The sequence below is a fragment of the Lygodium microphyllum genome, chromosome 2 (genome assembly GCF_053477565.2).
Source record: "Lygodium microphyllum isolate KBCC chromosome 2, Lygodium_microphyllum_v1.1.10, whole genome shotgun sequence".
Classification (NCBI taxonomy): Eukaryota; Viridiplantae; Streptophyta; class Polypodiopsida; order Schizaeales; family Lygodiaceae; genus Lygodium; species Lygodium microphyllum.
Window position 1 is genome coordinate 93093480 of NC_141136.1, and position 23732 is coordinate 93117211.

Genomic DNA, 23732 nt, shown 5'->3' on the forward strand with positions numbered 1-23732 from the left:
GCGTGATATGACTGCAATAAATGCAGTCCAACTGCACATTAAAAAATGGAAAAATAATGACAATATATCCCAGGCAATCATGGAGCAAGTAGACACTGTCATGGGGTGGAATCCAACTGACAAACAAAGAAAATGCACAAGGAATGTGCCTAAAATGGAGGAAATGCATGGAAATGCGCACTAAATTGATAAAGCTCCAATGTCTCCATCAAACTCTGATAGGAGCTTACAAGCAAGAGATGAAAGACTGACATGACTAAATAGGGCAGACTAACACCCCCTCTTAGATCCTAGGAGTGTCTAAAGACCCAACAATCTCATATGATGAAGCATAGAAGCCTTGGGCAAAGGCTTCGTGAAGAGATCTACCGCATTGTCCTCCGTGGAACAATAGGCCACTACTAGCTCAAAATCCACGAAATGCTCACGAAAATAGTGATATTGAACCTCAATGTGTTTCATGCGGGCATGAAACACCAAGTTTTTTGCCAGAGCAAGGGTACCCTAGTTGTCCACGTGTCGTAGATCCTGTCTGTGGAAAGCCAATCTCCACCAACATAGGATGAAGCCAAATTGCCTCCATAGCTGTCGAACAAAGGGCATGGTACTTAGCTTTTGTAGAAGAAAGATCCTCAATAGGCTGCTTCTTGCTACTCCAAGAGACAGCTCTCGATCCAAGGGAGAAGGCATAACCTCCATAGCTGTCGAACAAAGGGCATGGTACTTAGCTTTTGTAGAAGAAAGATCCTCAATAGGCTGCTTCTTGCTACTCCAAGAGACAGCTCTCGATCCAAGGGAGAAGGCATAACCTGTAGTGGACCGTCTCGAATCCACACCACCTACCCAGTCGAAGTCACTCCATCCAGAAAGAGTAACCCCCTATCCATACGTGATCCCATAGGATCAAGTCCCCTTTAAATACTGAAGAACACGCAAGGCTGCTCTCTAGTAATCCTGTGTAGGAGTCTTCATACAAGACAACAGAGCCATCACAAAAGAAATATCCGGCCAAGTGTGGATGAGCCACATAAGGGAGCCAACAAGGCACCTATAGCGGGTAGCATCTAAAAGGGAATCTTCTACTACCACAAGTCTGGACTTAGGGTCTGCGGGGCAAGGGGCAAGAAATAGACTAACACTCTACCATACCAAACTCCAAAAGTAACTCAAGATATATCTATGCTTCAAGATAAAGATGCCCTATGCCCAATTGATAATCTAATCAACCTCCGTAGAAGCGCTCTTTGTGATGATAAGTCCATCCACATATAAGATAATCAAAACACACCTATCACCCTCAACCTTAGAGTAAAGGTTAGGGTCATAAGTTGATCTCTGGAAGCCACTGTCACTAAAGAAGCAATCAATCCTCTGGTACCAAGCTCTTGGAGATTGCTTCACGCCCTAGAGAGCCTTCCGCAATCGATAAGCATAGTTCTCCTTTCCTCGCACAAGAAAACCTGGAGATTGAGGGACATAAATCTCCTCTTCGAGGAGACCATTCAAGAACGCAAACTTGAGATCCATCTAATAGACAAACCAATGTTGATGGGCTGCAAGAGCCAAAACAGCTCGAATGATAGACATACGAGTCGTAGGTGCGAAGGTCTCAAAATAATCCAATCCTGCCCTTTGTGCAAAACCCTTAGCAACAAGCCTAGCCTTATGCTTATCCAAGGAACCATCTACAAGATACTTAGTCTTAAAGACCCACTTCACACCAATCACCTTCCACTGCAGCCTGCTGAGGGCGCGGAACCAACTCCCAAGTCTAATTTTGCTCGATAGAATCAAGCTCATCTTGCATAGCCCATGTGTCACGTGTAGTGACGAGAGAGGCACGAAGATCGAGACAATCAATCGTTACGCGCAATGAGAGACAAAGAGAGTGAGATAGAGCAAAGTAGAGAGTGAGCACGTTGGTAGGTACAATGACGAGTGTGTACCTTTAGGTTTTTAGATAGATATATATGTGTAAGTACAAGTGCTAAGGGTGTGTTCACACCCGAGCACATTTAAAGTCACAAGGCCTTTATTCCCAACAACCTCCCACCTAAAGGCAATGTACCTTTAGAGGAGAAAAGAATCAGCTAAGTCTAGGTATGTACAAAGCAAAAATACATATATCTATCCAACTCCCATCATCTATCGGCAATGAGTAACCGCTCTGCTAGAAGACCCTTCGTGAGAAGGTCTGCAGGATTATCATCTGTATGCACTTTGACAAGCTCAATGCTCTTGTTGTCAAGTACATCTCTAATGAAGTGGTACTTCACATGTATGTGCTTTGTCTTTGCATGAAAGACAGGATTCCGTGCTAGCATGATAGCACTCTGACTATCACAATGGAGAATAAGTAACTTTGTGATGTCAAGCTCTCCCACCAAACATGAAAGCCATAAAGCTTCCTTGCATGCCTCAGTAGCAGCCACATACTCTACCTCTGTAGTAGACAATCTTTTGTAGCCTGGAGATCCAAGAGACTGCTCCTCTTGTGAAAGTAAACACATACCCAGAAGTGGACTTTCTGCAATCCACATGACCAGCATAGTCTGCAACCATAAAGCCAACAACAGATGTTTTCTGCTTCCGAAAGTAGATGCACAACTCCTTTGTGTCTCTGAGGTATCTCATAATACCTTTCACTGCATCCCAATGCTTCTTACCAGGATTTGCCATGTATCTGCTAACCACTCCCACTGCAAAGGCAATGTCAGGACGTGTAGCAACCATAGCATACATCAAACTGCCAACAGCTGAAGCATATGGTATCTTGGCCATTTCAACCTTCTCATCATCAAATGTAGAGTTGTCCTCTGCACTGAGCTTCACATATGGAGGCAACGGAACCCCAATTGTTTTCCCCCCCTCCATACTGAGCTTCACATATGGAGGCAACGGAACCCCAATTGTTTTCCCCCCCTCCATATTGAAACACTGCAAAACCTTGGAGATATACTTCCGCTGAGATAAATAGAGTAAGCCTTTTGATCTATCTCTGAGTATTCGCATGCCAAGAATGTGATTTGCATCACCAAGATCCTTCATGTCAAAGCTGCCATGAAGACTTTGCTTCAATGAGTCTAAGGCACGAGTATCCCTACCAACAATCAGCATGTCATCAACATACAAAACCAAGATAATCAAGCTGTCATCTGCTATCTTTTTGGTGTACAAGCAATGATCCACTTGACTTCTATGAAAGCCTTGAGACGCATTAATGTATCAAACTTATGATACCATTCTCTTGGCGCTTGTTTCAACCCATACTGTAGTGGGAGCTCACGCTCAACCACCAAGACCCACGGACCGCTTATTGCTTCAAGCGTTTCAAGCGAGCTCTAATGGCTATCTCTCACCTAGCCGATACGCCGTCGATCCTACGTGTGTAGTGAGCTTACCTTGATGCCGATGTGAGTAGCCTCCTCCCTCGCACACCTCGGTAGCTCCACGATTCTTGATGCTAGCTCAAGCATCCTCAAGCCTCCTCCATCTCCAAGCTCCATCCTCCATAGCCGCGCGCGCGAGAAAAGAGAAGAGAAGAGAAGAGAAGAAGAGAAGAGAAGAGAAGATGGTGAAGAGCTTCATCCTCTTGATCCCTCACTCCCACACACTCACTCTCTCACACTCTCACACTCCCTCTCTCAAGAGCACACACAAGCAAGAAGAAGAAGAGAGCTCTTGTTAGCCACACACCAAAGAATGAGCTTCCATTCACTTTTTGAACTTTATATACAAACCCTAAAATCCTATGGGCACCCATCCCCTTTTTTACATGAGCGGTCATTGTGGCAATGACTTTTTTCCATTTCCCTCTTCTAGTCTTACGCCTCTAGCCTATGCCTGTCTAATATTTTACAATTGGCATAGGAGGGAGCCTGGCACTCTTTTACAAGAGTTTTCCAAGTTTTTGGAGGCGCCTTTCATTTAAAATTGCGCCTTTGGTCTCGGCTTAGCTTTTAGAGGTCGCATGTGTGTCTTTGCTCTTCTTCCATGCTTTTTCCGCTTTTTTCTTCATTTTCTGCCATTTCGACTTGGGGTTAACATTACCCCCCTCCGAGACGGGTGCCAGTCCCATGGCACTTCTGTGTTGTTGTAGGGTGGTAGGCACTTGGGCAATGATGGTGTAAAGGGAAGGGCCACATGTAGATTCAGGTGCATGTGGAAGCTGATGTTTGTCGAGGAAGCCAGATGGATAGCGAGTGGTTGACGGGGGCCTCCGAAATTGGTGGTTTGCCGCTTGTGTGATGCCTAAAAGGAGAAGGTGCGGTGCTCTTCCTAAGGGGAGTGTCTACCTTACTGTGTTAGTGCAGTGTGCTCGTGCTAGTGAAATGGGGAGGTAGGTCTAACCGCAGGCAAGCCTGGGTGATGTCCCACACTTGAGGACCCCATTTGTGTTAAGGGAGGTGCGGTGCAAGTGGCTTAGGGTGACAGGTCTAACCATAGGCGAGTGTTAGCTCCCTAGGTATGTCTTGCCCTTGATGTGCCCTAAGCATGAAGTGGAGAAGCAAAAAGGGCTAGGGGGTTAGGAGCAGAGCCGACCAACCGAAGCCACCAGGCACGCCTAACTTGAGAATCCCTAGGTGCAGTGATAGTGATCTATGTGGTGTTTAAGTGCTTCTGCAAGTGAGTGCTTGTATGCTTTTTCTTTCATATTATTCTTTTATTTGCTTTGACCCCCTTTTTTTTTTTGCAATTGTGGAATGACAGCCAAGCCTAATTGTCTTTATCTGAATGAGGAGGGGAAGGGGGCCCGATGGATTTGCTCAAAAACTGGTGATTTTGCATGTAATCTTTCAAATTCATCCGGACATGAAGAGAAGTGGTGGAGAGGAAAGGGTGATTGCATCTAGTGAATTGGCTGTCATTCATATCTTCTAGGAGGGCTAGGCAAAAAGAGGGGAGGAGACTAGCCCTCATCATAAGATGAGCCATGGCGCAGCTGTCAATAGCGTTAGGGTCAAAGAAGAGGGGAGGTAGGCCACACTCTTGTGGAGTCGGGTCCTACTTAAGGAGTAGCTTAAGTAACCTAAGATAATTACAGGTTGTTACAAAGGCGGGGTCAGGACATGAGGAGAAATCCGCAAGAAAGCATGTCATAGAATCATCTAGGCTTTCGGAGGTAAAGAGAAAGGCATGCTCGAAGGATACTACATTAAAGTTATAAATAATAGGGAAGTCGTACCGCCCGTGGAGGGTGACATCAAAATCCACCCCTACCCTTCGAGTGTATGCCATGTAGGTGGGGTTGTTCCGCTCGAATGGCAGGGTGTTACAAAACGCCATCCAGGTGAGCATACTGATGTCGCATACTCGCCTCCTCCACAGGGGTTGGCTTTTGTAGCCCTGTACAGTGTGTGGGACTTCAAAAACTTTGTTTTGCCAGTAATCACCCGCTTCGGTGCCCTAAGAGATCGGGGTTTTTTCTCGCTCTTCTAGCCATCTTTGCCCCAACCTGCCACCGATCGCGATCACCTCATCCATTACCTTGAGCGGCAAGACCCTCCGCAGACTGTTGGGTAGGAGAAAACTAAAGGTGAATGGATCCTTTCCTTGTTCTTGTATCTCCCACAGCACCAGTTCTACGTGGAATCCCGCGAGGATATCGTCAGGGCAAGGTGGGAGGGGTGCGGACGGCAGCATGGCTGGTTTGGCTCTCAGCTGTTTCCTGGCTTCCTCTACTAGCTTTCTGCGTCTTTCCCTAGATGCGGCTTGTCTTTCCGCAGATGGGTCCTCTTGTGGTGGCTCTTGAGACTGCGGCGAGGGGGGTTGTGGAACTACATCCTCCCTGAATCGGTTCATGTCGATCTCAAGTTCTGCTTCCTCCCCCTGCCGTTATCCTTGTGGTGCTTCCTCTTCGAATCCGAGGGCATCAATTTCCAGGGGGGCTAGGCCAGCCAGCAATAGGTATTTTCGTTGCTCGTCCAAGCTCAGCCTAACCTCCGCAGGTAGGGGTGGCATCTGCAATCCAGCATATAAGGCTCTGCGTGCGATGTTGAGCTTTCTTTGCGTCACCTCCAACGACTCTCCTTGCGCTGAGCGGGTGGAGTCCAAAATGGTGTCGATTCCTGCTATTGCACTATCAGGAGCTTGTGCTCTCTTTGCATTTTCACTAGCTCCTGTGTTTCGTTCTTCAGTTGCTGTCTCCAGTGCTCCTCCATGTCATCCTTAGCCTTCATTTCTTGTTTGAGATCTGCGATCTCCCTTTGCTGCATGGCTATCATCCTCGTTTTATCTAGCTGGAAGGCGGCTACTGATTCCTTCTCAGATGCCAACTCAGCCACGGCTATCTTGCGTTCCTCCTTAGCTTTCTTCAATTGGGAGAGCAGCTCGGCGACGTACTCGTCGTAGTTAGCCGATGGTGTCATCGTTGTGTGGATGGGTGAGGTTGAGGCTTCTCCCTGGATTCCGCATCAATAGCTGGCCTCTTTTATCCTGTGGCCGTGGTTCCTGTGCTCTGTCCCTGGGTCATCTCTTTGTTGATGAAGTATTGCATCCATGCCACGAAATTTGACACGTCGGCACTGGTCGGGATGCTAGGGGTGATGGTGGCGGGTTCAGTGGAAGACACCAAGAGGATAGAAATTGGATGAATTGGGGCCTTGCCCTTGCCCTCAGTGACTGCAGCTGGCACGATCTCCAGCACCTATGTGCTAGACCCTGGCCTTTCTTCTCTCTGTGGGCTCCAGTTCCCCAATTCATCAGCTCGGCTTTGTTGCTCGATGGACCGACGTGTGGCTTCAGCCAGGTCCTCTTCCTCCTTCCTTCTTAGTTCTTCCTTTTCCTCATCCGCCTTTCTTCTCCTTTCCTCCTCCGCTTTTCTCTGCTCTTCCTTCTTTTTCTCTTTTTCTTCTTTTTCCTTTCTTTTCTTCTCCTCTGCTTCCTGTTTCGATGCCTTTTTTGCTTTCTGTAATTCTTCTTTTTCCTTCTCTTCCTCCTGTCTCTTCTTCCTCTCTCTCTCCTTGGCCTCTTTTAGGGACTCTTTCTTTGCCCTTTCCAAGTCTTCTCTCTCCTTCTTTTTGCCTTCGTCGTCCTTCTTCTTTCTCTGCGTTGTCTTCTTCTTGGGCTTCTTGGTTGTCTTTTTGCTTGTCTCTCCTTCCCCTTCTTCCTCTGTCTCAATTCTATCGGTGGACCTATCCTTGTCCTAGTGAGGAGGCGACCTTTCTGGCGTTTCTCCTTCTCCTTCTTCTACATCCTGTGCTTCCTTCACTGCCTCCTGGATGAGCGCAGTCAAGACACCTCCATACCCGATAAAGGAGGCTTTGGAGGAGGCTTTCTTTCTTTCTGTAGCTTTAGAGGCTGGTGATTCTCCTCCTGCTGGTACACTTCCTAGGGCCAACGCTTTGGCTGCCTGGTCGATCGTTTTTCGCACATACCCGTTCCAGTCCACTACGTCTAGGGTATGGGCTGCTACATTCTCCAGCACAGGTACGCTAATTCGATGCATCAATGAATTGTAGCGCTGACTGGAGAAGAGCACATGTATCAGCTTGGCTTGCATCATGGCTTCTGCGTCGGAGATGTCTTGGATGCTTATGCCGTCATTTGTGAGCACATCTTCCTTCATTTTAAGCATGGCATAAATATCCCTTTTTTGTTTCCTCTCCTTCTTTGGCTCCAACCCCAAAGCCTTCTCCACCAAGGCTGGGTCTAAGCGGACCTGTACCTGCTTTGCATCTTCTCCTCTGTCCACCGTCACAATACCGCATTCTTGATCTGGGTTGTACGTTCTGAGGAACTCCACGCACTTCAGGTGGTCCGGCTCCTGCGAGAACTTTTCAAGATACTTCGTGAGGTTGCATTGTTCAACCACCCTCCTGGCTGCTTCCTCCTTGGCCACCACAACTTCTATGTTGTGGATGGTTCGAAATTTGAGCTGGCTGAAGGCGCGGTTCTCTAGGTGGATGCGGTATTGCTCTCTCTCCTCGTCTGTGAACGGGAGTCGGTGGACGCAATCTTGCTGCAACATTTTATGTTCCTGCCATAAATCGTAACTTTCATTAGTGCTTTCCACCTATTAATTCGCTGATTGCTGGAAAAGAAAAGCTCTATGCTTTTTTAATGAATTCATTAAGAAGCAATGTAGATTTTTCTTTTTAGACTTGGACTTTTTGCCCTTTAGTTCAAAGTTTTCATGCCCATTTTCCTATCCCATCCGTTTTTTCATAATATATGTTCATGTTTTTCACTGATTTTGCTTTGATTTATCCCCTTTGATTTATTTCTCATCTGATTCATTTCACCTTACCCCCTCCCCTTCCATCTTGAGAAGAATCCTTCCTAGGATTGAGGGTCAAAGGGTCAAGGGCTTTTGGCATGTTGGGGTAGGAGTTACTTGTGAAGGAGCCAAGTATAGAAATTTGGATTATATTCCAATTGAGTTGCGCGGTCCAAATCAAAGGGTCGAATTCCCACGTGCCTGATGTATGTGAGAACATCCGTGAGGAAGTCACCAGAGTCGACACGGCTAGCAATGTGTAGCTCTTCCTCAGTTAACAAGCGATCGAGGTAGGGGTGTCCTTTGAGGTGTTCTTCCATGGGTCGGCCCCGAAGAGTGGTTAACACTCTATACGAGGTGGGCACGACATAAGTGGGATCATACTCTGTTGTTTTGATGGCGCGGTGTTGCTCAACGTTGGTCATTATGCGACATCCGTCAACTTCCCATTGCAACCTAAGAGCGTACCACTGCCTCAAGAAGGGTGAGCCAGTATCAACGAGTTGTGATAACTCCACGATTTCTTGGTCAGTGATAGCAGAAGTGGTTCGTGGATCGTATGACGTGATAAGGCGTTTGATGATGGCTTGCTCCTTAGAGATTTCGATGTTAAGCAACTCAGCCGCGGAGTGAGAAGCTTTTGTGAACGCGAATTCAAAGGTTTCCCAAGAGCAAGGCATATTTCGCACTTCAGTTGCAAAGGGTTCTTCTAATAGACCCAAGTCCAAGCGGTCGTAGCTTAGCGCGAGTAACACGAAAGTGTCATCTAGTCTTTTAATACAATCCACCACGTCATCCCCGGTGTCCTCAGCGAGATCAGCGGCTAGCGCTAGAAAGGATTTCCGTTCATAGGAGGGCGTAAGGCCGACAGGTGGTTGAGGTTTGACAGAACAAGAGCTTTTGACAACGAAGATGGGCGGTTAGGAGGGTTCGTGAGTTTGTGGTTGGGCCGCTTGGATATTGAGTGGATTAGGAGCAGCCACGATGGACGGGCTGCTGCATTCCGGTTGGAGTCGGGGAGGCGGATTGACTTCGGGGGGTGATGACTTGTGACAGAGCCTACGGTTCGGGCTGGTAGGCTTGTGGGACTCTCTTGGGCCTAGTCGTGGATGAGGCGGATGGTTGTGGTTTGGAAGAGCACTGCGGCTTGTGGTTTTGAGGGTTTGTGGAACGCGGGTTGATCAAGCTTGAGAACAGTGTATGAATAGTGCCTTTGGCCGTGTGGGCCTTAGGAATCCACAGCCAGGTATTTCCCTCGTAGTAGCCTTGCGCACGTAAGAAGGCTTTAGGGACCCATCTTTGCTTAATCATACGGCGCTTTCTGTGACTGCGTCTTGACCTCCTAGGGTTAGAGTTTTTTGTCCTATGAGGATAGGAGTGTCGACTCCTAGGCGGCGGTTGCAGCTGCTTGGGCTTCCATTGAAATCTAGGCTGTTGAGCCTGATGTTTTGCTACTGGGGGCTGTGATTCCTGAATTCTGGGAGGTGGCGGCCACGCACTACCCCCCTCCGTAGATTTGGTCATAAAGAATTCTATCGGTGGCTTTGCAGACGGTGATGAAGTCGCGCAACCCTTGCTGAAAGCTGTGACAATGCGAATGTTGCCTATTGCGAGGTGGATGCGCTGCGACTCATAATCGACATTGCAGTGGGTCTGCTTTTTGAAAGTGCACCCTAGCAGCGACTCCGTGCCTGCGTCTTTAGCATTTGGCAACACGTAAAAAATCATTGCGTAAGTCTCAGACTCGATAGAAACGGCTACTTTGCACTTACCGAGGAGGGTGTAGGAATGGGCCCCATAGGGGCTTAATTTAGCATTCGTGGGCTGAAGTGGTGGTCTGCCAAGTTTGGTCCAATGATCGTGAGATAGGACATTGAAGTCTGCTCTCTTATCGATCAAAGCGTTGAAAGCGCAGGTTTGTTTTGCAGTGACCGTTACATGGAGGTATGCCGGCTCTACGGCTTTCTCATCCTCGTCATCAATCTCAGTAATTGTGGCCACTCGTACTTTGACAGGCGGTTCTAACATCGAGGGCTCGTGCAAAGGATGGGTGGGAGGGTAGTACTTCTTGACATGACTGCCATTGAAGAAGCCTATTCCCTCACCGTCTAAGGTTTCGAGTTCGACATTGCCCATGCAGCTGATTGCACGAACTTTGAAGGGTCCAAGGCCTCGAAATTTCATTTTCTCTTTATGTCCCTTAACGGAGTAGAGGAGCACTAAGTCGCCCTGTTGAAAGTCGCGCTTGACATGCTTGTCAAACCAACTCTTGCGACGAGCCTTCTCACATATAAGTGCATGGGTGGCTAGAAGACGAGTCTCTGATAAGCATTCAAGCTCGACTAGGTGCTGCGTCCATGCCTCCTTCCCTTCCCATCGTTCTTGAAGGGCTATTCTCAAGCTAGAAACAAAGAATTCTAAGGGTAGGATTGCTTCTGTTCCATAGGTCAGCCTGAACGGGGTTTGACCGACAGCCGTTTTATAAGCTGTACGGTAAGCCCACAAAGCCGCCATAAGTTTGTTGTCCCAGTCGCTACGTGAGGCTGAGACTACTTTAATCAGGACATTGACGAGAATCTTATTCGTGGATTCTGCCTGACCGTTCGCCTGAGGGTAGTATGGCGATGATTTACGATGGATAATGAGAAAGGTGGACAGGAGATGCACTATCACTTCGTTGATGAAGTGCGCGCCTTGGTCACTGACCAGTTCGATGGGGCAGCCGAATCGCGAGATCACTTGCTCCCATAAGAACTTGGCAGTGGTCCTCGCGTCGTTTTTACGTGTGGCTCTTGCCTCCGCCCATTTCGTGAGGTAATCCGTGGCCACAATGATGTACTTGGCTTGTGAGTATTGCGCCGCAGGACTGATGGGTTCTATAAAGTCGATTCCCCATTTTTCGAAAGGTTGTCGAGCAATAATTGGGGTCAACTCCATCTGATCCTTGCGAATCGGAACTTTTGTCCGTTGGCACTCGTCACAATGCGTAACGAATCGCGTGGCATCGCGAAAAAGAGTGGGCTACCATAGTTGGGACTGCAGCACCTTGCGTGATGTCGTGTCTCCGCTAAAGTGTCCTCCCGCAATGCCGCTGTGTACCTCCGAGAGCACATCGTGCATCTCATGCTCACATACGCATCTACGCAGCAATCCGTCCTGCCCCAGCCTATAGAGTTGGCCTGCAATCAGCTGATAGGGCTGGATCTTAAGGATCAAGCGCCTAAGTCGGGCTTTTTCTATTGGTCGCTCAGGTAGTCCGTGCTCAAGCACTTGGACTATGTCATCCGCACAATATGGCGTTAGATCAGCCTTAAATAAACGATGCCTTGTCCAGCAGCTTCTCCCGTGGGAATGCGTGACATATGGACAGTCATGTAGTGATGCCTTCCTTTCCGCACAACCACGGAGAAATCGAATTCCAAGAGCAAAAGGAGCCATCGACCTATGCGTCCTGTAGCACAAGGTTTGTTTACTAGATAGAGCAGGGCTTGATGGTCCACGAAAAAGATGAAGGGTGTGACCGATAGATAATGCCAGAATTTCTTCACAGCGAACACCATGGCTAATCCCTCTCTTTCTGTTGTCGAGTAGTTTATTTCTGTCTCAGTGAGTTATCTGCTAGCAAAGCTCACTGGATAATCTAAGTTGTGCTCACCAGATTGGCACAACATTGCCCCCACGGCAAACTTAGAAGCATCGATGTGCACGTGGAAGGTAATGGTCCAATCTGGGGCTCGTAGAATTGGTGCCGTGGTTAGAGCCTTTTTCAACTCTTCGTACGCTCATTGGCATGCCTCAGTCCACTCGAAGACAATCAGCAGCTTGTACAATGGTCTGGCGATCAACGCATAGTTCAGTACGAACCGCCGATAGTACCCCGTATGGCCTAAGAAGCATTGAACTCCCTTGTAATTAATTGGGGGTGAAAGGTCAACAATAAGACTTTCAAGAAGTCAGTGGCAATGCCGTTCTTCGACACCACGTGCCCTAAGATGCATCCGTGCTTTACCCAAAACTGGCACTTTAAGGGGTTCAAGGAGAGACGATATAAGCGACACCGTTCAAAGACTGTGCGGAGTTTGTCTAAGTGTTCGATCCAGGTCGAATGGACACACAGGTCGTCAACAAAGACTTCTAACTCCTTACGAAGCATGTCCTTAAAGATGGTGCACATGAGGCGTTGTCAAAGAGTTTACTGTTCATAATATAAATTATGGGAATCTTATAAACACAGAAGAGCTTCACTAAGAGTTATATGAGAAATTTGCATACAAAATTCAAACATTGTTATCCAATAACCACCTTAGTTACACAAGTTCTTTTGTATTTAGCATATAATTTTCAGTTATACCATGTATATTTATGAAAAATAAGTCTATGGAAACCTACAACTTGGTCAACTGGAAGTAATTGACAGTCTGCAGGATAAATCACATTAATACAGGTGCAAAAATATGGTCAGAACCCAAGAAGAATGCCAAAAGTTGCCAAAAGTCCACTAGGTCCACATGGAACCTGGAGTAAAAGACTTAAGTGACCAGCAAGTGACTTGGGTAGGTCAAAAAGTGACCAGGGGCTGAGCAGGGAGCAGCCCGCATTTTTCGGCGCAAAATGCGGGCTGCACAGTCTGAAGCAAATTGGAGAGAGCTGGAGCTATGGTGCATGATTTGGAGCATGCAAACTGAAGATCAACAGGCCCAACTACTGAAGATGTAAACATGGTGAGAGCTCCACTTCTCTGCCTCTTTGGTCTGACGAAAATGCATGCTGAAACAGTCTATAAAAGAGGGAAATCTGAGAGAAAAGTATTCAGCCTGCTCTTATGCACGACTTCTCTCATTTTGTCTACCATATTCTTAGTCCAATGAAGCCCGACTTGTACCCAAGTACTTGAGTGACTTTGGGGCAAGCAAAGGGTGAGGATATTGAAGGCATACGGGCTCTTATGGGCTGAAGTAACCAGTCATAAACAGGGCAGCCCACTGTTATGGTCCATTTTTATGAGCAAACATGGGATTTATGTGATTGTAATGGAAGGAAATGACCTCTTTTCATCAGGACATTGTTCATCAATGATCAGAAGTGCTTCTTCTTGAGTTTATGCACTCATTTTGAACTTGATTATGGGCTGGAATTTTCTGTTTTAAAACAGGGCTGAAGCTAAAATTATGCTTCTTCAATTCATTTCATGTATCTTTGGCCCAAATCTTGAATGCATTTGAATCTATCAACAAAATACTTGTCCCAAAGGGTTGAAATCCATCCATGTACTTGAAATAAATGCCATTAGATCTTGCATTTGATATTCATAAATGAATTGAGGATCTGAAAATATCCTTTATGATATGATGTATGTAACCAGAGGCATTTGATGTAATCAAGATAGACTTATTTCTTCCGTTTATGTATACTAAGTACATAGTGTAAAAGCTTGAACTCTTCTTCCGTACCTAAATCATTTTTAAATCCCGAATCTTATTAAACCCCAATCTATTTTCCCCTCCTGAACCTTGAATCCTAAACTCCTCTTCTACACAAAGGCCCCGGTAGTAGACCTTCAACCCTTAACGCGACGACAGCGTTGGAAAGTGGCGGGGACGTTAGTCAACCCGAAGGGCATGACTATGTAAGCAAAGACGCCCCACTCAGTGGCCAAGGCGGTCTTGTGCATGTCCGCAGGATGCACTTGCACCTGGTTGTAGTACCCTGAGAAGCCGTCCAGAAAACTGTAGGCTTCCTTGCCTGCCACCCTCTCAAGCATATGCTTGGTGTACGGCAATGGATAGTTGTCCCTCTTCGTAGCAGCGTTCACCTTCTTGTAATTGACACACACTCGGATTTTTCCATTTCTTTTTCATCACGATGACTATGGGTGATACCCAGTCTGTGTACTCAATTTCGTAAATGAATCCCGCTCTCATCAGCTTGTCAATTTTCTCCTTGACAGCATGAGCATATTTTGGATTCATAAAGTACGGTCGCTGCTTGACCGGCGTTGCATCTGGCGTCATGGGTATGTTGTGAGTCACGACACCCGGATCTACCCCCTTAAGCTCTTCCAAGAACCAAGCGAATACGTCTATGTAATCTCGCAAGAGAGCGACAAGACTAGTTTCTTCTTCCTCAGTCAAGTCGTCGGCAATGAAGACTGGTCGGGGTGTTTTTCCTTCCTGGGCCAGATTCACCTCCTTGACCTTGACTGGTCCCTCGATTGGTTCGTTGGTTTGTCCTTGACGTTTAGTACCTAACAGAACCGCTACCCTATTCCCTTTTTTGAATTTCGTGAAGCGCTTAGGGAGGTCCTACGGTTTTCATTGTTCTTCCGTTCGCGTATCCCTGGGTTGTTTTACCTTTTCCTTCCTTAACCGTCTGCACCTCAGGTGGACGGGTAGGTCCCCCTTCGTGCGTCTAGTCGTGGGCGGCCTAGGGATTTCTGGATCACTGTCCGAACTAACCTCCAACTTAGAGTCGAACTCCCCGTCCTCGCTAGAAGAGGTAGTCTCCCTTGGTGGACGAAGTTCAAATGGTGATTCTGTCCTAAGGACCGGTGTCGTCCCTGGCTGGGCTAAGCCTGCTTGTTCAAGGTCTATTGCTCCTACATGTTCCAACCAGGCGCGGTCACATTTCCTGCGCATGACTCCTCGCTCTATCCTAAAGATATTTCTCTTCTGCGGCTCGGAGTCTACTCGTATTTGCTCTATTTCTTGTCCTTCAGTGTCGTATTCTAGTTGAGCGTGCAAGCTCATTTTAGTTGAGCGTGCAAGCTCATTTAACTCATCCCAATCGTCCTATTCCATATCTGTGGGCTTTACCCCTTGTGTTTTGATTGGCTTTGCCTGCTTCTTTTGCAACAGGATATTGTAGCAGTGCTTTTGCCAAACTGCAAAGTTATGTGCTCCTTCAAGCTTCTTTATGTGCATCAAATTACTATTGTCATTGCTGCCAGCCATGATTTTCAGCCCAAAAGTGACCAAAAAGCAGCAAATACAAGCCCAAAACTGTCACCCAAGTGACTAAGGTACAAAAAAGTAACAACTAGCAATAAATGACCACGTAGAAGCACAGATTTCAGATCTGTAATTAAATTTTCAGAAGCACCAAACCCTGTGCTACAGCATTCCACAACTGATTACAGCTGTTCCAAGGGCATATGCATCACGCTACATGAGAAATCCCAAATTTTAGCTGCAATTTCTGTTGTACATGTACCCACAGGCATAAAATTTGACACGAACGGTCAAAAGCCCCAAAATTTTGTGCTCAAAGCATCAATCACACATCTGCATTTTCTCTATTATGCATAGAACAGGCCAATTTTGCCAAAATAGAGAAATTTCAGCAAAACCCCCAAATTTTACCAAGTATTGATGCCCAAATCGCTTGAAATTCAACCTGCATGTACATAATCTGACCAAATGCAGCACAGATTTTGCCCTTGGAACAGCTGTAATCAGTTGTGGAGTGCTGTAGCACAACGTTTAGTGCTTCTGAAAATTTATTTGCACGTCTGAAATTTCTGCTTTTGTGTGGTCATTTGTTGCCCCAACTGCAAAAGCCCCAAATTGCACGGGGTCCAATGTGTATCAATGTCGAGAAATTGAGTAAATTTCAGCCCAATTTGTGCATGTACATGAAAAGCCCCAAATGTCAAGGACAAAATGTCACAAATTCTTGCAATTTCTGAGACAAATTTGTTTGTCCTGCATCACATTCCCCAAATCTGGGAAAAGCCCCAAATCTTCTGGACCACAGTTGCACAAATTTGACCTTTTGTACCTGGCGCACGAAACCCCATCAAGAAAAGGGGGGGTAGAGGTTGATTTTTTTTTACATTTTTCTTTTTTTTTTTAACGATTTTGAAAATAAATGTGACAAGAGGGGGGGGGGGGGGTGTTTTCACGTGACCTGGCGTTGCCTGCGCCTGCCCGCCACAAAGCCGTCATCGCTTGCGCCTACCCGCCATGATCCCTTCGTTGCTTGTGCTGCCCACTTGTCCCGTCCGTGAGCCCCCTACTGCCCGTCATGCCCACTGGTCCACGCTGAACCTGTTGTCACCAGTTGGACCTGCCATGATCTTGCCTGCCTCAACCGACTGCTCGACTATTTACTGACGTTCTTGACCTGCGCCTGCAACTTGGAACTGCTACTCGTTTCATGTCTACTGACGGTCACACACTCAGCAGCTGTACGCAAGCTGCCTTTGACCTCGGGGAGCGTACACTCTACGCTCTGATACCAGTTTGTAGTGACGAGAGAGACACAAAGATCGAGACAATCAGTCGTTACACGCAGTGAGAGCCAAAGAGAGTGAGATAGAGCAAAGTAGAGAGTGAGCACATTTGTAGGTACAATGACGAGTGTGTACCTTTAGGTTTTTAGATAGATATATATGTGTAAGTACAAGTGCTAAGGGTGAGTTCACACCCGAGCACATTTAAAGGCACGAGGCCTTTATTCCCAACATCACGAACATGCCATGATCAAGTGTAAGGATTAATTCTTACCCGTGCCACATGAATACACACCCCATGCGAACGCACCCTTAACAAGATATCCTCGAGCCAACCATGCAAACGCACCCTTGCCATGTCATCATAGAACCTTCTAGAAGATATGCCATGTCATCACCTACATCATCGATTATGTCATCATAAAACCTTCTAAAACATTTACCATGTCATCACCTATATCATTGACGATGCTATCATGAAACGTAATAGATCTTTAGCCGCCCTCCAACACCTATAAAAGGAGGGGCTCACCATAGAGCTTCTTGGTCTTGCCAATGCCAGTCTTAGGAGCTCAAGGAGTCAAAACTCCAGATCTCCAAGTAAGTAACTTCGAGTTCCAATTCTAGTTCTTGTCTAAACATGGTATCTAGTCTTGTCTTGTCTTCCGTTATACTCATGTTGTCTTGTTACCTTGTAATCTTGTAGTACAAGATCTTGTCTAGTACTGTCTTGTATCTTGTTCATCCTCGTCAAGAAAGATCTTGTAATCCTCATATCTTGTTTCCATACCTACAGTCCCGGATTGTGGGATCCTTTATATCCTATCGAGTCCTGTTGTCCATACATACAGTCCCGAGTTGTGGGATTTTCTGTATCTTGTTAAGTTATCATTGTACCTTGTGCCCCTACGTGGAATTATCTTGAAATCAAAATTCTTACAATAATAGCTTGTCTCCAAACATGCTGCGCAAGAGCCTCATCAACTAAAGTAGGCTCACTATCATGAAGAATCTAGGTCATAAAAACATAGTTCACACAAAGCAAACTATCCCACCAGGCATGTAAACGAGCTGATCCGCATGGACCTGTAGTAGTAGTAGTAGAAAAATGGGTAACACCTGCATCCTCCATGAGTCATTGATACCACCGAGGAATGGTGATAGGCTCATCATGCGACGAGAGAGGCTATGGAGCCTCCGCTACCTACAAAGCACCTATCTGGAAAAGAGACAACTCCTCACTAAGTAAAGGTACAACCTCCCCGTCCAAAGGAAGCTCCCTAGCTAATAGTTGTGCATCCCTACAAGGCTAAGGGGATGCAAAAGGGGGGTAGGGGTACTCTTTGAAGTAGTAGAGGAACCTGCCAATGGTTGTAGGGAAGCTATGAGAGGTAAAAAGGGTAGGGAAGGGGCAAGGAAGAGGCAGTCATATGACGAAGAATCACCTACACTAGAACCATCAATCGAATCCTCGGAGGCCGCAACCTCATCGAAGATCACATCCCTGCTGGCCTCAATCTTCCGTGTCATAGGATCATAAAGCTAATATCCCCTTGTGGGAGTGTAGGACCCCATGAAAATGAGCTTTCTTGACTTAGAGTCGAGCTTGGTCTTCCTCTTGTTCTTATCCACATGGACAAATGAATCACGCCCGAAGAGGCGAAAGTGAGACACAAAAGGTTTTCACTCAAAGAAAGCCTCCTATGGAGTCGTGTCCTGCAAAGCTGAGGTAAGAAAACAATTGCAAATGTGAACCGTAGTCACCACAATCTCACCCCAAAGGAAATGAGATAATCCTAAATGCTCCAACATCGATCGGGCCATCTCCAACATGGTCCGATTCATACACTCCACCACATCGTTCTCAAATGGTGTGTTCGAATGGATATACTCCACCCGAATGCCAAGATCCCTACAAAATTGAGAAAAGAGGTGAGAAGTAAACTCTCCACCATGATCAGATCAAAGACAACGAACTTCGAAGGTCATCTGCTTCTTAGCAAACACCTTCCACTCGCAAAAATGAGAGTACACCTCGCTCTTGTACTCCAAGAAGTACAACCACACATAAGGACTAAAGTCATCAACAATCAGCATCAAGTACTTGGCCTTCCCAAGGGAGGCCAAGCCCATAGGTCCGCAAAGATCAGTGTGAACCAAATCAAGTAATATAGAAACCCTCCGAGTGGCAACCTGTGGATGTGGCTGCCGATGTTGCTTGCCCCTCAAGCAGCTAGGGAAAAGGGTGTGAACACAAGGGAAATCTATAAGTCCCTCCACCATCTATCTTCCTCGGAGAAGCCTATTGGATCACATCCATGTTCAAATGACCATACCGAGCATGCCAAAGTAGCCCAAGCTCGTGGGAAGATCTCGTGGCTAAGGTTGTAAGCATATAAAGTCCACCCTCCTATGTGCCTATTCAAAGAGTTGCACCTATAGAATCATCCTCCCTTGTAACTGCATCTCTGGTGAAGACCACACCTGTACCTAGCTGGGTAAGACCACAAACATACAAAAGGTTAAAACCCAAACCAGGTACATAAAGAACTTTAGCAAAGGAAGATTGTATGTCTAGTAATAGGGAAATGGTCCCCACTCCACAAACTGAAATGTAGAGTTGTCACCAATGGTAACAGTGCCCCCTCTAAAACTCAAGTCTTGAAACAAATCCCGCCAAAAGGTCATGTGAGAAGAAGCTTCACTATCCACGAGCCACGGCTTCTCCTATGTGGAAGAAGCAAGGGTTGTATCCTGCTTGACAAAGATAGGCACAAAGACAGACTCTATCATGGTGGGCGTGGCCTTCGAATCCTTCTCCTTTGGCTTCAAATGGGGATACTTCAGCCAGCACTTCTCCTCAGAGTGAGTGCCCTTCTCACAATGTGGGCACTTCGGCTTCTTCAGTAGTAAAAGCCTCGGAGGAGCTAAAATCTTTAGCCCCTACCTCTCTGAGTTGCTCGTCGTGCTCAAGGACAAGCAGTGAAAGCTCCTCCCATAAGAGTTGCTCCTCATGTGCCAACTATGTGAACAGGATCATAACCATATCCTCATACGATATCTTCTGTCCAAGAAAGACAAGCTCACCTCTCATGTCCTCCATCTTCATGATGTGCTCCTTCATAGAAGGAGAGTGATCAAGACTGAGATGCGCAACTTCATCTGAAGGAAAATCTTGTGGACAAAGGTCTTAAGTTGATACAAAGACGAAAGCTTACACCACACCTCCACCACGGCCTTCAACCTATGGACATGAACTAGGACAAAGTCTTGAACACTCAAATAGAAAGGATTGGGCTCGAGAGTTGAGCCGACCCCACAAGGCAACACGGTCCAGTGAGACACCATTAGCAGGATCCTCCTGAGGGTGGGGAATAGGCTCAAAAATGAGCTCCCAAAGATCAAAGGTGTCAAGGATGCACCTCACCTTGCAAGACCACGATGAGTAGTTAACACCGTGGAGTTAACCTTCTTTGGGTAAGGAAGGAAGAACAAGAACCCTAATAGAGGGTATCAAAGAGGACATCTTCACATCAAACAGAGCCTTCAATTCAAATGGGGCCCTCCATGAAAGATGAGTAGGAGAGGGAGGGGTTCAGGAGACTTCTCCCATCGAAACTCCCAATAATCACATCTCCGTGTTCAAAAGAGTGCTGAGACAAAAACTCCTCTAAGTCATCCAAGCCTGTAAACTGGTAAGTCATCTTCCAAATCTACAATCACCCAACAAACTGTGTGCTGATGGAAATAGTGCGAATGTTAGAAAACAATCAGCTACAAAAAGTATAGATGTGCCACCTGAACAAGGAAATAATGTCGCCTACAACCACAAAAGATGTCGTCGCCGCTAGATGATGACGATTGGCTGAAGAAGGCTGTCACTGAGTAATAAATGCTGCCACCAGGGGTCGCCAAGCTGAAAATGCAAATGTAGACCCACCAAATGTTGCCGCCTCCTCCACAAATAGCTATGTTTGCAGCAAATGCAAGGCTGAATGGCTGTGTTTGATGGTTGGACTACTCCTCCGCAATAGATCTGGACTCTGTGCTCTTACTTAGGTGATGATACCATGTGAGAGTTCGCAATGGAAGGAACACAAACGCACAGAGAGAGAGAGCGGAAAATGAAGGAAGAAATACTGCACTAACTAAAGATGAATACTAAATACAATGATGTGGACTAATCAGTCCTTGCACACAGCCCAAGGCATCAGTGAGGACCAAATCAGGCTGAGATGATGGCAGCACCAAATCGGAGAGTGTCTGGGAGCTAGAGTGTGCTGAAATCTGCAAGAAGTATTCAGCCAAGTGTGGGTTGTAGCTATATATAGTGAAACTCCTCTAAAACTCGCAAACTACTAAAAAGGCCTCTAAATCTGGGCCACCTGCTGAAATACATGATATGACTGCAGTAAATGCAGTCCGACTGCACATTAACAAATCGGAAAATAATGATAAAATATCCCAGGCAATCGTGGAGCACATACGCACTATCAGGGGTTGGATTCCAACTGACAAACAGAGGAAATGCACAAGAAATATGCCTAAAATGGAGGAAATGCATGGAAATGCGCACTAAACTATCAGAGCTCCAATGTCTCCGTCAGACTATGACAAGAGCTCACAACCAAGAGATGATAGACTAACATGACTAAATAGGGCAGGCTACCAGTTTCATAAAGCGAAACAAAGTAGGAAGAGAGAGAGGAGATAATTGAGCACACAAGAAGGGTGGAAAAAATACAAAATGTAAACGAAAAACAGCCCACGTATTCTCTTCAATAAAAGAAAAGTTTTTTTTAATTGTTTCGCAAAAAAAAAATCATTTCACGACCATCTTTCTCTAAACTAAATGAAGTGTTTCGGCATCTTTCAAGGTTTCACATTTCACTGTTTTTTTGTTACTATAGGACATACGAGTGAAACTAACTAGTGTCAATGATGTCTTGGCCCACGAAACATTGACTATTCCATCAAACTCTAAAGGGAGCTTATAGAGCACAATCCCCACAAGATAAGCCTCTGGAAGCGCGGACTACATGTGCCAATGCTAATCCTATAACTACGTAATACAAACCAAAAAAAACTGAACATTATCTTTGGGCTCAAGCAACCATCTGCTAGACTTGTCCATAGAGGGTCATGCACACATAGACGATGGAGTCTCATAAAACATCTGAAGTTTCTCCTACAATGCTAAAGTTGTTCTGTAGGAGGTGACTGCTTGTAGAACCTCTTTAGAGATAAATTGAAGAAGAGTAGAATATGCACAAGCATCATCATAATGCCATGTGAGCATAGCTTCCTCATGGTTGACAATATTCCAATCATCTGGATTGGAAGTGGGAGATTAGGGCCACTCAATAGCTCTTGAAACAACGTACCATAATTGCTTTTCGTAATCACTTTTATACAAACCATGCTTTCATAACATCACTCCAAGTTAGGTAATCAAGGCCATGAAGTTTATCATGAGTGGAGCAACATGGAGGTGCCACTTGGAGAGGATAAGATGAGAAGAAGAGAATTTGAGAAGGAATATAGCCAAAATGTAGCACAAATTGCACTTGACACAAGTTCACAAGCAGTGTACCGACAATTGATCTCAAAATGACTGCTAATTGCAGAAAAATCTGATCAAAAACATGAAAAGTCAATCGCCCAGCCATTAGGAGGCAAAAAACCACCGAAAACACAGATGTCGCTCAGCAAATCGCAAATAGTAGGAGCATTAAATGCAACAAGAAATGATTAATATAATTCAGAGAGCCGAGCACAAAACGCAGGCTGCAAAGCAAGAGAAACAGGCAGTTTCACTCCTCAAATGAAGTCACCTAGACAACAGCTAGCAATAGAGGACTGATCACCACCAAAAAAGTGTGAGGGGAGAGTAGCCACAACAAAAAACAGCACCCTCAGCCCAAACGCGGACATCTGATACCATGTCAAAAGTGGGTGCTGCGATGGAAGCATAGAAGATTGTGTAATAGACTACACAACACAAGAGAAGAGAGAAAAACAAAGAACAAAAGGACATTGCAAAGGAAGAACTCAAAGATATGCTCAAGAAATGGATTCCATATATAGAACATGAGATAGTCACACGCAACATTGAGTCATTAGCTCCCTCTCCAACTGGACCTGCACATGATGAATGACCGAAGAAAAGGAAGCCCAGCTATAAGTAGCCCTAAATCTAGGAAAAGTTGGCCAGCTGAATAAAATAAAATATCCTAGTCAGCAGGTCAGCAAATAACCAATAAAAAACACTCAGTCAGCAAAAAAGAAATGCACGATCCAGCCCACAAAAACCACACCCAGACTCACTCATGAGCTAACTAATCTGCTAACAGATTTACAGTCCCAAGAGGACAATGCAGCGGATCTCTTCACAAAACCTCTATCTCAGGCTTCTAATGCTCCATCATGCATTTGATAGGCCTTCAACACTCTCAAGATCTGAGAGGGGTGTTAGCATTCTATGTATTCACAGTTGTTCATCTCTTGGTTGTGAGCTTCATTAAAGTCTAACTAAGACATTGGAGCTCTAACAGTCAATGCATTTCATATTCCAGGCTATGTCCACATCATAGAGAATAGAGTGCATTTCATTTTTGAGCTAGTTTCCAAGTGTGTTCACACTGGTGGCAGCTGGTTTGATAGGGCAGCTGTATTTTTGTGCAGATCAACTGCATGAAATGCCCTGATCCGGCGCCCTCACCGACACATATCAAGTGCATGTACAGACTAATCAGGCCGGTTACACACTGCCCTGGACAGCTGGAGCAGTGTGTAACCGGGCAGTGCAAAAACTGTCTGTCTATATGCTTATACACAGTGCAAAAACTGCCCGTCTATATGCTTATACAAAGGCTTTGGCCCACTAGTTGTAGGGAATATCACTTAATTCTATTGGCTAGAGTTCAATACCTATCAGGCGCTCCTTTAACTTTTTGTGGAAAAGGAGTTGTCATTTAATGGTTGCCCACAGACGAAAGTCTGGGCAGGGGAGATCCCCTGCCCAAATGTGTCCTCCAAGCACAAATTGCAGGCCCAATGGTATTCAAACACATAGGCCTCAAGACACTTTCTTGTAGCATAACAACCTGTCCGTCCGCCCTGTGTGTAAGCACCCTCAGTCCAGCCTTGTATTCAGAACTCTGTTTCAGATCAGTTAAGTCCATTCCTTCATTTTTTTCTACGTTCTACTTAGTCTCTCTCTTCCTTTCTCTCTCCATGTTTGTATTTCTCTTCTGTTGCACTCTGATAGGTTTAAACCTCCTA

At 45.9% G+C, this 23732-nt stretch overlaps 1 protein-coding gene across 1 annotated transcript in view; it reads right to left on the minus strand.

Annotated features, from left to right (window-relative positions):
- The window catches only part of LOC148040024 (putative ATP-dependent transporter ycf16), a 36280-nt gene that overhangs the window by 10656 nt on the left and 1892 nt on the right, over nucleotides 1–23732 (minus strand). The gene's annotated exons all lie outside the window — the stretch shown is intronic.